This window comes from Canis lupus, chromosome 11 (assembly GCF_011100685.1).
Source record: "Canis lupus familiaris isolate Mischka breed German Shepherd chromosome 11, alternate assembly UU_Cfam_GSD_1.0, whole genome shotgun sequence".
In the NCBI taxonomy this organism is placed as follows: domain Eukaryota; kingdom Metazoa; phylum Chordata; class Mammalia; order Carnivora; family Canidae; genus Canis; species Canis lupus.
This window is the reverse complement of record NC_049232.1, coordinates 6595327-6608573: the sequence shown is the minus strand read 5'-3', so window position 1 is coordinate 6608573 and position 13247 is coordinate 6595327. Positions and strand designations below refer to the sequence as shown.

At 42.7% G+C, this 13247-nt stretch overlaps 1 long non-coding RNA gene across 15 annotated transcripts in view; it reads right to left on the bottom strand.

Annotated features, from left to right (window-relative positions):
- LOC102152574 overlaps positions 1–13247 on the bottom strand; it is a 133689-nt gene that overhangs the window by 90406 nt on the left and 30036 nt on the right. For 14 of the 15 annotated variants that reach the window (XR_005366547.1, XR_005366535.1, XR_005366532.1 and 11 more), the window contains exon 1: positions 1482–1616. This is a non-coding gene — a long non-coding RNA (uncharacterized LOC102152574). Of the gene's footprint in view, positions 1–1481; positions 1617–10104; positions 10162–13247 lie in introns of those variants that run through there. The other variant, XR_005366542.1, reaches the window with a different exon arrangement.

Sequence of the window (13247 nt, the reverse complement as noted above, 5' to 3'; positions counted from 1 at the left end):
TCTTGGTTTGATTCCTATTATCACTTAACCTCAAGGTAGGAGGTATCAAATCCCAGGCCCCTCCCCATCACCTCAAATCCCCATTTGTTTCTCTAGGAGGCCAGGCTCCTCATACCTTCCAGGATAAAAGGAAACCAAGCTCAACATGATTTCCTTAATCACTAGAACACACTCCTTCCTTCTTCCAATCCGTAAAGCCCTTGAATGAGTCTTCTTTTCTGTAACATAAGACTTTGTGTAGTGACCTAACGTGATTCCATTATCTCTCTACCTCTCTGCTTCTTTCACAGCCCACCTATAAACTATTCTCCAAAGGATGTTAATTAATAAAAGAAAGTAGCTGACAGACTGTAGTGTGGTGTCAGGACCTATTATCACATATACTTCCTCCTGCTCCATGAAACATAATTGGGACATAAGGCCTCAAAGCAGTTCAAGTCCATCAAATGGGTGAAAGGAAGGTATTTTCAATATAGGCTATTTTCATATTTATTCTTTTTTGTTGTTGTTTGGGAATTTATTTATTTATTTATTTGACAGAAACAAAGCACAAACAGGGGTAGTAGGAGAGGGAGAAGCAAGCACCCTGCTGAGCAGGGAACCTGATGCAGGGCTTGATCCCAGGACCCTGGGATTCTGACCTGAGCCGAAGGTGGACGCTCAATTGACTGAGCTGCCCAGGTGCCTGCTCCCCTTGCCCAATAGCAAACTCAAGATAATCAATTTCCTTTGTCCATGTAGAGAGGCAGCCAGGTTTCTTTTTTTAAAACACAAGACAATTCAAAAGAAAAAAATATATAGTAACTTTGAAAAAGTAAAGCTTAGGTAAGTTTAAATCCCATGTAATAATACTGACAAAAAAAAGTTCTCAGGTATATGAAGCTACTTTAAAGTGTGTACGCATTATATGGATTACTTCCCGTAAATGATGTTATGCGCAGGTCAGCAACCAGTTACAAACCCACATTCTCTGAGATGTGTTGTCAATTACTTGTTAATGAAGTTGAATCTTGTGTTCAAAAGCATCAGACTGCAAGCATAATAAAACCTAGCCCCATCATTTCGAATGTCCGCAAGTCAAGACAGCACTGCAGTGAACACCACTGAACCTCCTGCTTCCTGTATCCTCTACCAACATAACATAAACAGTAAAGTTTTATCAGAAATTTCCCCAGACCATAAACAGCATCCTACAAGAGCCATCCTATAAAGCCAATGGTCCTGGCTTCCTGGAGTTCACACCTCTGTACAGTCTCCTCCCACCCTGGATAGGGTTTGGTCACTGTGGCCTTTAGAATACAGCAGAAGTCATGATATGTCACTTTTGAGATGAGGTTATAAGACTGTGGCTGTTGGGGCAAACTTGTTCTTTCATTCAATCTCAATCTCTCTTTTTCTTCTCTCTCTTTCTGCCCCCCTCCCCCCTTTCTCCCATCACTTCCTCTGGGGTAAGCAAGTGGCCATGTTGTGAGTTGCCTTACGGAGAGGTGCATGTGGTGAGAACACAGAAGCCTCCAGTCGACAGCCAGTAAGAAAATGAGGTCAGCCAACATCTGAGCGATGGAAATTTGGTTGCTGCATCCCTCACACCAAAACCCAGTCCAGACTTCAGTAACTTATTGGTTGAGGCCTATCTCTATGACCTCACAGAGATGAGGAAAGCCTGTGTATCTGAGTGGGTCACATGCTAAAGACCTAATCACCTCTCTTGTTCAACCAAAATACAAACAAGTGTATTTAAAGGCCATGAGAATAGGGTAGAGTACAAACACAACCATAAATGGTTCTGGTTCTGTTTTGGCTTTAAGCACATCATGTCTTCTTAATCCAGGAAGAAGAAACATGCTCAGACCCCACATTTTATTTGCTTATTTATTTTAAAGATTTTATTTGCTTGAGAGAGAGAGCACGTAAACACACAGAGGGAGAAACAGACTCCCTGCTGAGCAGGGAGCCTCACATGAGACTCCATCCCAGGACTCTGGGGATCATGACCTGAGCCAAAGGGAGATGTTTCACCAACTGAGCTACCTAGGCGCCCCAAGACCCCACATTTTAGGGGCATGTTTAAATCGCCTGGCACTGCGTTTCCTGCAGGAGATTTCTTTGATTGACTTTGCATTTGCTGTGCATTCAGAGATTTTTTCTGATAAGTCAATTAGTGCTTTTCAGAAACTGTTAACTTATGCAATATGTCAAGTAGGAAAAGCATTTTTTAACCTACCAAGGGAATAGAATATGAGATATTCGATTCTGAAAGTTCCCAAGGTAGAGGTCAATAGCCACTAAGTCACTGGTATTTCTGGTGCAGATTCTATGGACAAGAACTCAATATTTCTATCCCAGAACTTTGCAGAGAAGTAGATTAGATTTCCAAGTGACTGTGCATACTTCTCATAGGGCTTATCACAGAGCAAGTGTACCCTGGACAGACCAAATAGTTTGATGTCAAGCCCCTCCTTCCCAGGCAAAAGCTAATGAAATTATAAAAGAAAGCAAGCCACAATAAAATAAAAAGCAAGTAACATTCTAAAACAGCAAGAAAAAGGGCACCTGGGTGGCTCGGTTAAGCATATGCCTTCGGCTCAGGTCATGATCTCAGGGTCCTGGATTGAGCACCGTATTGGGCTCTCTGCTCTGCAAGGAGTCTGCTTCTCCCTCTCCCTCTGCCTGCCGTTCCCCCTGCTTGTGTTCACTCTATCTCTCTCTGTCAAACAGATAAATAAAATCCTTAAAAAAAAATAAAAGAGCAAGAAAAGTAATACACAGGCACCCTGTGATATCCTCCTCATGAATTTTTGCTTGATTCAAAGATGAAATATACTCAGTATACTAAAATAGAACAAGAGCTAGTGTATAACCAAGGAAGATATAGAGCCAAAGCAACATATACTAATTTGCCAGAACAAAGTAGGGATTTTTCTGATTTCATAAAAATTACCAATCTTTGCACATTTTAAACAATCAAAACAAGAAACGTGCTATGTTTTTATATGTAATAATGGGTCATAGTGAGTAATTTTTCTTGTCTATGTTCCCACTGAAACTGTTTTTCCATGAAGAATTTACTGCTACTCAATCCTGGAATTTGTCTCATAAAAGACACACAGAAATCTACTCAGTTATGTCATAAACTTCTCATTCCAAGCAACCAGGAAATAGAATCTTATTTACAAACTTAAAATAGAAGCTGCAATAAATAATTACTGCCAGAAGGCTAAAAATAACTTTTAGTCCTAATTACTATTAAAATAATACAAGGAAATGCGGGAGCCCTATTTTCCAGCACTTCCTGGCGATGCAAATGCCAAAGTGTCACTTGGCAACAGTTGGACAAACAGAGTTTTGTGTCAATCAAAACAAAGCAACTGGGATGCCTTGGGGGCTGGGGGAGTTAGGGACGGGGGGGGGGGGGGGGGGGGAGGAGAGGGTAGTTGGCAGCTTCTTTATGAACAAGATTATTATCTGTACTCTACCCCAGCCCTTTCATAAATTTTTGCTTTCCCCAAAAATCACTTATTAATTTCCCATTAGGCTGAATCAAGAGGAAACGTTCTCAAGTATTGAATAAGCATCTGGTCATAATGCGAAACAACTGTGTCCATGAATCGGCACCTTTCTAAAATTGAGTTTGACCAATGAAGCAAGCAGTCTCTAAGAACTCTCCTGTTCAACGACATCTGTCACTAACTGAGATATTTCCAACTGCTCCAAATTTCCTATCTGCCGAATCGTTCCCACATCACTAATAAGTTCAATCTGACTCTGCTAAACGAGTATCTTCTGTGGGATTGGATAGCAAGTACACAATGCCCAGCAGAACGGACGGCCCGGGTTTGAACCTCACTGCACCACACTGCTACGTGGCTCTGGGCAAATAACTTAATGCGATTTGCAACAATGGCCAAGAGGAGCAATAGAATCTATTTCATAGGGTGGCTCTGGGTATTAAAAAAGATAATGAACATATCACATGCCTGGCAGAGTGCTGGGCATCAAGTAAGTGCTTAGGACGTGTTGGATCTCACTATTCCTGCCTTTTTTTAAAGTCTTATTTCTGTTGTTAGTATTATGATTATTGCAAAACGATGACATTTGACCTCCTAAAATAAATGTCCAGGGGCATACTCACAAGTAAAAGCTTGACTATGGCCAATGCATTGACAGGCAATGTCATTAAAAGATACATTTATCAAGGCGCCGGGGTGGTTCAGTGGGTTAAGGGGTCGACTCTTGATTTTGGCACAGGTCATGTTTTTAGGGTCATGAGATCAAGCCCTGTGTGGGACTCCGTGGGTGAGGAGCCTGCTTAAGATTATCTTTCTCCTCCATCTGCCCCTCTGCCCCTCCCCCTCCATGCTTGCTCCCTCTCTCTTAAAAAAAAAACAAAAAAAAAAACTGTCCATTTATCAAGCCCAGACAAGTGTATAGGCCCATGATAAGCACAGAAGAAACAGGGTGCAGGCTTAATACTCTCAGAATCAATCATGTGTATTCTCTGTCCCTGTCCGGAGTCGCCAAGCTATTTCTCCCAATGTTCTTGTGTGATAACTATTTCATATCTGCTATTAACACATATTCCATTCTCTTCTTGAATCCAGACTCTTAGTCCCCCCCCCACAGCCGGCCCCACGGTAATTCTCAACTTCTCCAGGGATAGAATTCAACAGGACAAGGGATGAAAAGAATTCTTGAGAAATTCATCTCCGCACCGAAGAATAAACTAGAACCAACAGGAATTCTGTAATTTACTTATGTCCTTATTCAAGCGAAGATAGGATGCACCAAGAAAAGAAGGCAGGAAAGCTGTAGGCTAAATAACTCATCTGGAAGGCGGGGGGAGGGGGAGGAGGGGTGGAGGGGGCAGCTCTTAAATGAAGTCTTCTTCATAAGAGCAAAATTCCTGCAGGGTAAGTCAGCTGATTGGTTTTTAATGGAGTGCAAAGTTTAATCCAGTTACAAACTAAATCGTACCTAAATCAAATCGGAACCCCTCCAGCTGACTATAAAAAGAATCTGAAGACGTGCCATTCCTGTTGCTTTTCCAAAGACCTCACACCTCCATTCAGTAGTCATCACCATATATAAAACATAGGAATCATTTACTGGTAACTCTTTGGGTTAGGATTTACATTTCATCAACTGCCTTTGGGGACAAAAATAAAAAAGAAACTGCTTCTCTTTCTAAGGTCAGGAATAATCTGGGGCTTTTTTTGAATAATGGAAGAGACCATATACTCTGAAAGAGGGTTATCAGTCATGCAAAGGTCAACTTTCATCTATTTTGAACTCAGCAAAAATAAACCAGATAGTTGATGTGTTTGAAGTTCTGACAAACTGAGAAAATGATCAATTACGTCAAGGGATAGAACTCATCTGCCCATGGATTAAAAAAAGAGAGAGACAGAGGGGGGAGTGGGGGAAGGACTTCCCATCCATTAAGAATCTATTATGTGTCGAACAGTAGTGTTTTATGTAGACTAAGTCATTTACTCTTCATAACAATCCAATGGTGAGAATATTACTATCCCCATTTTAGAGATAATCAAAGAAACTCAGGTTCAAAGAGCTTAAATGACTTGTCCAGACTCCTACAGCTAGTAGTGACTCAGCCACGCACGAGAGACCAAAACCCATCCCTGGTCTTTGCACTGTACCATAACCTCCAAATGGACCAAGTTACTTTACACATGTCCACAGACTTTAACTTTTAAACACGTTTAAAAAATTATTAACCCAAGTGTTAAGAACTCAAAGTGAATTTTTATAGAGAAATAACCATATAAATTGAAGGCATGAAGACCAGTTTGCAAAAGAGTAACAAAGCCGGAATCCCACAAAAGTAAAGAGTTTAACAGCTTTAATTGCTGTTGCATACTTGTTGGTTATTTTGGTTTTCTTCATTTTCTCAGGTAAGGTGTTTCAGTTTGTGGGAGAAGAAAGGTAAAGAACTGCAGTCAGTGACACCAGATATTAGCCAGGGACTAGTATTAGCCAGGGACTAGCTGGTTACAAGAAACAACTCATTTAAATTAACTTAAGTAAAATAGGAAGAACAGGGGGACTCAGGCTGGGATTGGCAAACTGGAGTGAACATGTATTCCATCCCCCACCTTGAAGGGTTCACTTCTTGCCTTTGCTCTGCATTGTCAGGTTGCTTCTTTCTTCTCTCTCTGAGGATAATTCTCCCTGCCTCTCCACACTTGGGGTAAAAAAAAAAAAAAAAAAAAAAAAGTCCCACTTTTATCATGTCCCAGTTCAAATACTTCCCTGAAAAAAAAAGAAATCTCTGAATAAATTTGCAAATATTCCTTGGAATATCTGGTTCACTGGAAGCAGATTTCTTTTCTGCTCCAGTAGCAGAAAGGGGTTTTTCAAATACTCAGCACATAGACCTGCGACTTAGTCTGCTCAGGCTGCTAGGATAAACTACTATAGACTGGGTGGCTTGAAAAACAGACATTTATCTCTCACAGGTCTAGAGGCTGGGAGGTCCAAAACTGAGATAAGTAGGTAGCTGCTTTCTCACTGTGTCCTCAGATGGAAGAGAGGGAAAGAGAGCTTTGGTCTCTTCATCTTATAGTAAGGGCACTAGATCCCATCAGAGAGACTCCATCTGCTGCCTCATATAAATCTAATAACCTCTCAAAGGCTCCATCTCCCAGTACCATCCCACTGGGGTCAGGAATACAAACATTCAATCAATAACAATCTGGGGGGACCGCTGCCTTGGTTCTCAGACCAGACCCCCTTACCAAGGAGTCCTAGTCCCACATTTCCTGGCCTCTCCTTCCATCCCCAATCTTCCTTCAGCTACTGGCACTTCTGCTCTCTGTTTCATCAACCGGTAAAGCTCTAGAAGAGCTATTGGACGACTTTGGAGCAGGGGTAGTTTGGGCACTGCAAGCTCTAGCAGCAGGTACACATCTCCCCACTGAGTCTCTGATGGTGGTCCCAAATATGGCAACCTGAGACCAGATTTAGGAATAGACCTTTCCAGATATTTTTTTCAGACACTGCCCCCTGCTATGGTATCTTGGGCAAGTCACTTCTTCCCTCTAAAGTTCAGTTAAAAAGTGAGAAGATCTGAGCAGATGAACCCTGAAGTCTACAGATCTGGGACCAAGACACAATGCCAGCTTTTCCACGCTACCATTCATTTACCCTGAAGTCTATATGACTAGACTGGGTGCTTAAGCTACATTTACCCTAGTTTGTGTCACAAACTAGCTGATGTGTATACTTGTGAATACACTTATTTTGAGTTCTTCAAAAATCACAATCAATCAAAAAAGTTCTGTTGTCTTTACGAGCTCTTCACCGCAGCCAGAACTCCAGGGGATTCATCTATTCATTCATTTCTTTCAACTATGGTGAGCACCTATGCCAGGCGAAAGGAAAAGTGCAACACACAGCAGAAGCTCAGAGGAAGCTGATCTTCAGTGGGGAGACAAATCGCCTTCAAACAACAGCAGAGAATATGAGCAGCTTTAATGAGGGTTAACCATTATAGCAAGCTAAAAGACCTTTAAAGTTCAGAGAAATGGGAAAAAATATCAGTGATGATGTTTGTCAAGTTCTTAAATGTGTCTGAGAAAGCTGAGTCCTTACCAGACCACCTTCAATAAGCTGTCTCTTGGGAAATTAACAATGCCACAAAAATATATGGCAAAAATTGAGCACAAAGGAAAATGGGAGTATTGATTCTTGGTTGGTTCCTAATCCCATCCAGCTCCAGTTCTTATGTTGTTACTACAAGTGGGGAGGGGTGTGGCAGAGAAGGTAAGGGTGTCAGATGTGTCATTCATGATGCCATACTCCAGCTGTCACATGGATATTTCATAGAAGTCCCAGGCCAGGGTCTTCCTGGTCATTTCATTAACGCCCATCACCATCACCACCCAACCCAATAAGAGAACCCTGTGTTTTTTGTGATTGAATTTTCCCCATCTGTATTAGTCAGAGTTCTCCAGAGAAATAGAAATCAGTCTAGCTACTACCTACATATAGATAGTGATTAGGAGGAATCAGTTCAAAAGATTATAGAGGCTGAGAAGTCCCACGATCTGCCATTCAAAAGTTGGAAACCCAGGAAAGCTGTGGCATAATTCAATCTGAGTCTGAAGGCCTGAGAAACCATGGGAGCTGATGGGGATAAACCCCAGCCCAAGGTTAGGAGAAGATGAAATGAGATGTCCCAGCTCAAGTGATGAGGCAAAAAAGGTGGGGGGGGGGGGGGCGGGGGGCATGATTCCTTCTTCCTCCATCTTTGTTCTATTTAGCTGTCAACAGATTGGATGATGCCCACCCCCAATCAGTAAAGGGCAATCCTCTTTACTGAATCTACCGATTCAAATGCTAATCTTATTCAGAAACACCCTCACAGACATGCTTAGAAAAATGTTTAATTTGCTATCTGGGCTTCCTGTAGCCCAGGCAAGTTGACACATAAAATTAACCATTACACCACCTACCACACTAAGACATGGGTGTACTCTATGTGAATGGCTTATAAGGAGGGCTAAGGAGATATGGGAGCCCAGAGTAATTAGAGAAACATGAAGTAAAAGTAACTATCAGCTTCCCACAGGCAAGAAAATATGCTGGAAGTCTAACCAAATAACAAGAAAGATGATGTATAAAGCTCCGCTTTTCTGAATGTCTTCATGCCCATGTTTTTTCTCCATTCCCATGCTGCCATCTTGACTCATTCACCATGGGCATGGGGTTCCCAGCTGGCCTCCCCAGGGCTATGCTTCGGTATCCTCTAAATGTATTTTCTAAACTTCCTTAGATTATCTTCTCCTAACTGCTTCCATCACATCACTCCCTTCTCAGAAACCTGATTCAGTCTACATCAAATACTTGGACCTAGGATTCAAACTTCCTGTTCTCCATTCCAGTCAAACTGGTCTCACTCCCACATGCGGCATGCTCGTTCCTGCCTCTCTGCCACGTTCCTCTTCTTGAATACTTGACTACTTCCCCTGTCACTGGTTTGAATCTTCCAGTCCAGAAAAGTTCCCCTCTCTTCATGAAAGTCAGCTGCAACCACTCAGATCCTCCCCAGTGGATGGTCCCTTCTATGAACATCTGCAATGCCATGTCAAATGAGTGTGCAAGGAATGATGTATTTTAATACCTTTTATTCTTTATACCTTTTTAATACCTTTAATCCAGTTAGACTATCAACATCTGTCAGATAGGCTGTATAGGTGTTTAATAAATACAAAAATGAACAATTGTACTGGCCATAGGATCTATACTCTTTATCTCTTATATAATAAGTCACACAAGGCAGTACTGATATTTTATCCAAAGTAGGAGTTAAATGGCTTCCAATGGTAGCACCTGGAGGAGTTGTGGGGTGATAATACTTTAGGCAAACTTATGCCTTCACAGGGCAGCACACAAGAAAGAAAAATAGCATCAAAAGTACAAATGGGTGATTGAAATTCTGGATGTATCAAAGATGAGGAGATAGTTGTCACATGTACAGACCAAGAGCTCATGTGTGAGAGTGGATTTGAGTGCAATGAGGTGGCAGGCAGAAAGCAAGAAGTAGAGCAAGGACTGGATGAATAATGGAGAGGAGACACCTGGGTCGCTCAGTCACCTGGGCATCCAACTCTTGATTTTGGCCATGGTCAGATCTCAGGGTTGTGGGATGGAGTCCTGCACTGGGCTCCTCACTGAGCATGGAGCCTGCTTGAAATTCTCTCTCTTCCTCTATCCCACCCCTACCCCCCAACCCCTACCCTGGCTCATGTGCATGCTCTCACTCTCAAGCACTCTCTCTCTCTAAAAAGATGAAAAACAATTATGAAGAAGAGCATGAAAAAAAAAATGTGTCCATACCTCAGCTTGGATTCTTTAGCAAAGAATCAAGATGCAAGTACAACCTGGTACCTATTTAGATCTGTCCCCAAACTATGAGTATGTGCCTGTCAGAGTTGGAACAGAAAGGAGGGGGCTTGTTGGTTTACCTGTTGGTTCTAACTCCAAGTATCTGACAATATGATATCTAGTCACTGATTCCAGGTGCTGTGTGTGGGTTCTAGTGGTGATTCATTTGTTCGTTTACTATTTTTATTAGGTACTTACTGTTTGTTAGACTCCTTGCCAGCTGATGCTATTCACCATACAAGGTCCCGAGCCAACCTTCAGATAGAAACAAAGACTAATGAGAAGGAAGAAAAGTGATAATGCAAGAAAAGTAGGCATGGTCCCTGTGGGTGGGACAAAGAAGAACCCTTCATATGTCCAGAGCAGAAGGGCCAACTCCAGAGGCAGCTAGTGCTGTGTAAAGTGCTCTCAACTGAGAGTTGTTTGAGTCAGCTTTTAAGAATATTAAACTTTCAGTTTAGGGTATATATTTTTTTATTTTCCATTGTATCATATCTGCTATCAGGATAATGATAATAACAAATATTTAAATAGCCCTTGCAGTGCGCCATGATACATTCTAAATGCTCTACGAGGGCTCATTCAGATATTCTTCCCAACAACACTATGAGGTAGACACAATTATCAGTCCTTGGGATGCCTGGTGGCTTAGCAGTTGAATGTCTGCCTTTGGCTCAGGGCATGATCTTGGAGTTCTGGGATCGAGTCCCGCATCAGGCTCCCTGCATGGAGCCTGCTTCTCCCTCTGCCTGTGTCTCTGCCTCTCTCTCTCTCTGTGTTTCTCATGAATAAATAAATTAAATCTTAAAAAAAATTATTAGTCCTATTTTAGAGCTAAGAAACTGAGGCACAGAGGAGTTATGGCACTTGTCTAAGGCCACAGAGTTTGTCAGTGGGGGAGCCAGTGTTCCCACTATGGAGCTGGTGTCCACAATCCCTGTTCATCAGTAGTGTGTTTAAGGGAATATGCACCCATGTGCATTGAATACATCTACCCTAAACAGTTATTAAACCAAAGTGCATCTTCCAACCAAGGACTCCTTAAAATCAAAGAAGCCTGTATTGCCTTGAATTGGGGGTGGGAATTCAATGTGATTTAGCAAATATTTACGTAGCTGTGGAGGATTAAGAGATGAATAAAATGTAGTCACTCTCCTTAGGGAGGTCAATACGTAGTGGGAAATGCAGATAAGTAAACACCTCATTACAGCGTACCGTGTATGGCTGTGGTATTAGATCCATTGTGTCGACAAAGCTTGTGGGCTGCTAAAAACAAAAGGAATCATTCTGTCTGCCAGGTCTAAAGAGGCTTCGTGGTGGTGGTAACCATTGAACTGAGCCTTGACAGAAGATCCATTTCACTTGGGCCAGGGGAGGGTTGTAGGTGCTAGCAAAGACACTGCAGGAAATCTTTTACAGAGAGCTAATGGGGGGTGGGGGGGTGCATGAAATGGAACTGTACTAGTACCAAAATTCTGTTTTGGCCTTTCTAGGCCTTTTCCTCAAAGACAACTGAAGGGTATATGTGCACAAAAAAAGGCCTAGCAATGTCACCTAATATATTTTTCTTAGCTTCCTGCCCTCCACCTCAACCCCTAATGTAAATTCAGGAGCCAAGCTAGGCTCATGGAAAATGCCTTTAACTAGGTTAGCATGATGGAAATGCCCTAGAATCCCAACAGCACACAACCCAAACCATATGTCTCATCATTCTGGTTTGATAAAAGCTTATCCAGAGCATAGGCTGGAGTCAAGATGAGCTAGTTAGAGTGTGTGTGGACACAATGGCTTGGACAGCATGTGAAAGAAGGGACCCTCCCTACAAGAAGCCTGGCTCCCCTAAGGCCTTAAACAATTCCAGCCAAGGGGGCACCTGGGTGGCTTGGTCAGTTAAGGGGCCAACTCTTGGTTTTGGCTCAGGTCATGATCTCAGGGTCATGAAAGTGAGCCCTACATGGTGCTCCACACTCAGTGGGGAGACTGCTTGAAATTCTCTCCCTCTCCCCCCCCCCCCACTCATTCATTCTCTCTAAAATAAATAAATATACTTAAAAACAAAAACAAAATCTGACTCCTCCAGCCAAGTAAGTGGAAGCATAGGATGTCGGAAAAAGCAGGTGAGAATCAGGCCACTCGCAGGCAGGTCCCAGTCCCCTTTGCTAATCCTGCTTTGTGGAATCTTTTGGAATTTCTGTAATACATGCACTGGGGGCTTTATTTTTTTTTTTTTAAAGATAAAACATAATGAAATCTTTAGCCACTGGCAGTCCTTATAAGAGACTGATGATAGATAGCAACCTCTTCTTTCTTAGGATCAAATAAGGAGGTAAAGGGGAGACTGTGAGGAGCAAATGGGTCTCCATCCCCCACATCACATGGAGGCCTAGAACTCTGCCATGTATGAAGGGGACCAGTTTAAGCCAGCGTGTCAGAGCATATATTCACAGGGAAGAGTCAAAGAAGTGAAGTCATGTCTCTCTGTCTGTTTGTCTCCCCACCTGAAAATGAAGGAAATTATCCTGAGATCTTAGTAGGCAGCAGATATTTCTGAGACTAACCATTTTTTGGTCCTAGCTGGGAGAAGACACAAGGCTTAAAGGAAGGATAGGATTTCCCTTCCTAGCTCTCTGGCCTTAGGCAAGTGACTGACCTCCCTAACCTCACTTTTGTAGATAGGGACCTTGACAAAATGGCAGTGATGCCTACCTCCTAGGGTGGCTGGGATGAGCCAATAAAAGAATGTATGTCAAGAGCCTCACATGAAGCCTGGCACATGGAACTCACTGGTTCTCCGTGAGGGCCTACTACTATATAAGGTCAGTCCCTGCCCTCAAATTCCATGGGACTGGACATAACCAATGCTATTTGCACTAGGGTAGGGCAGGAACCAGAATTTACCCCACATATTTTAAGCAAAATGGGTTTAATAATACAGGAGTTGTGAGGCTTATAGAATCACTGGCAAGCGAGAGATGAGCTTCTTGGAATGAGTCCCAGAACAAACAGAGCCAGCCTAGCAGAGGGGCTGCAATCACAGAGGCACAGCAACAGCCATGGCAGAGGCCTGAGGTCCCTGGGGTAGCAGGAAGCAGGAGAACGGACAGAAGAGGCTGTGCTTAGAGACTGGAGATCAGATCAAGATGTGGCCACTACCTCCACTGCTTCTTGTCCAGCACGAAGGTAGAGAAGGCCAGAAACCAGTGCAGGAAATCCATGGTCTTGCTGGTCAGAGAGGACAGCCAGAATCTAAAAGAAGCCCCTGTCTCTCTTCTTCTAAATCTCCTATGAGAGCTTCCATCAGTGGAGCCTAATTTATAGCCAGAATCAGCTACTAGGGAGCC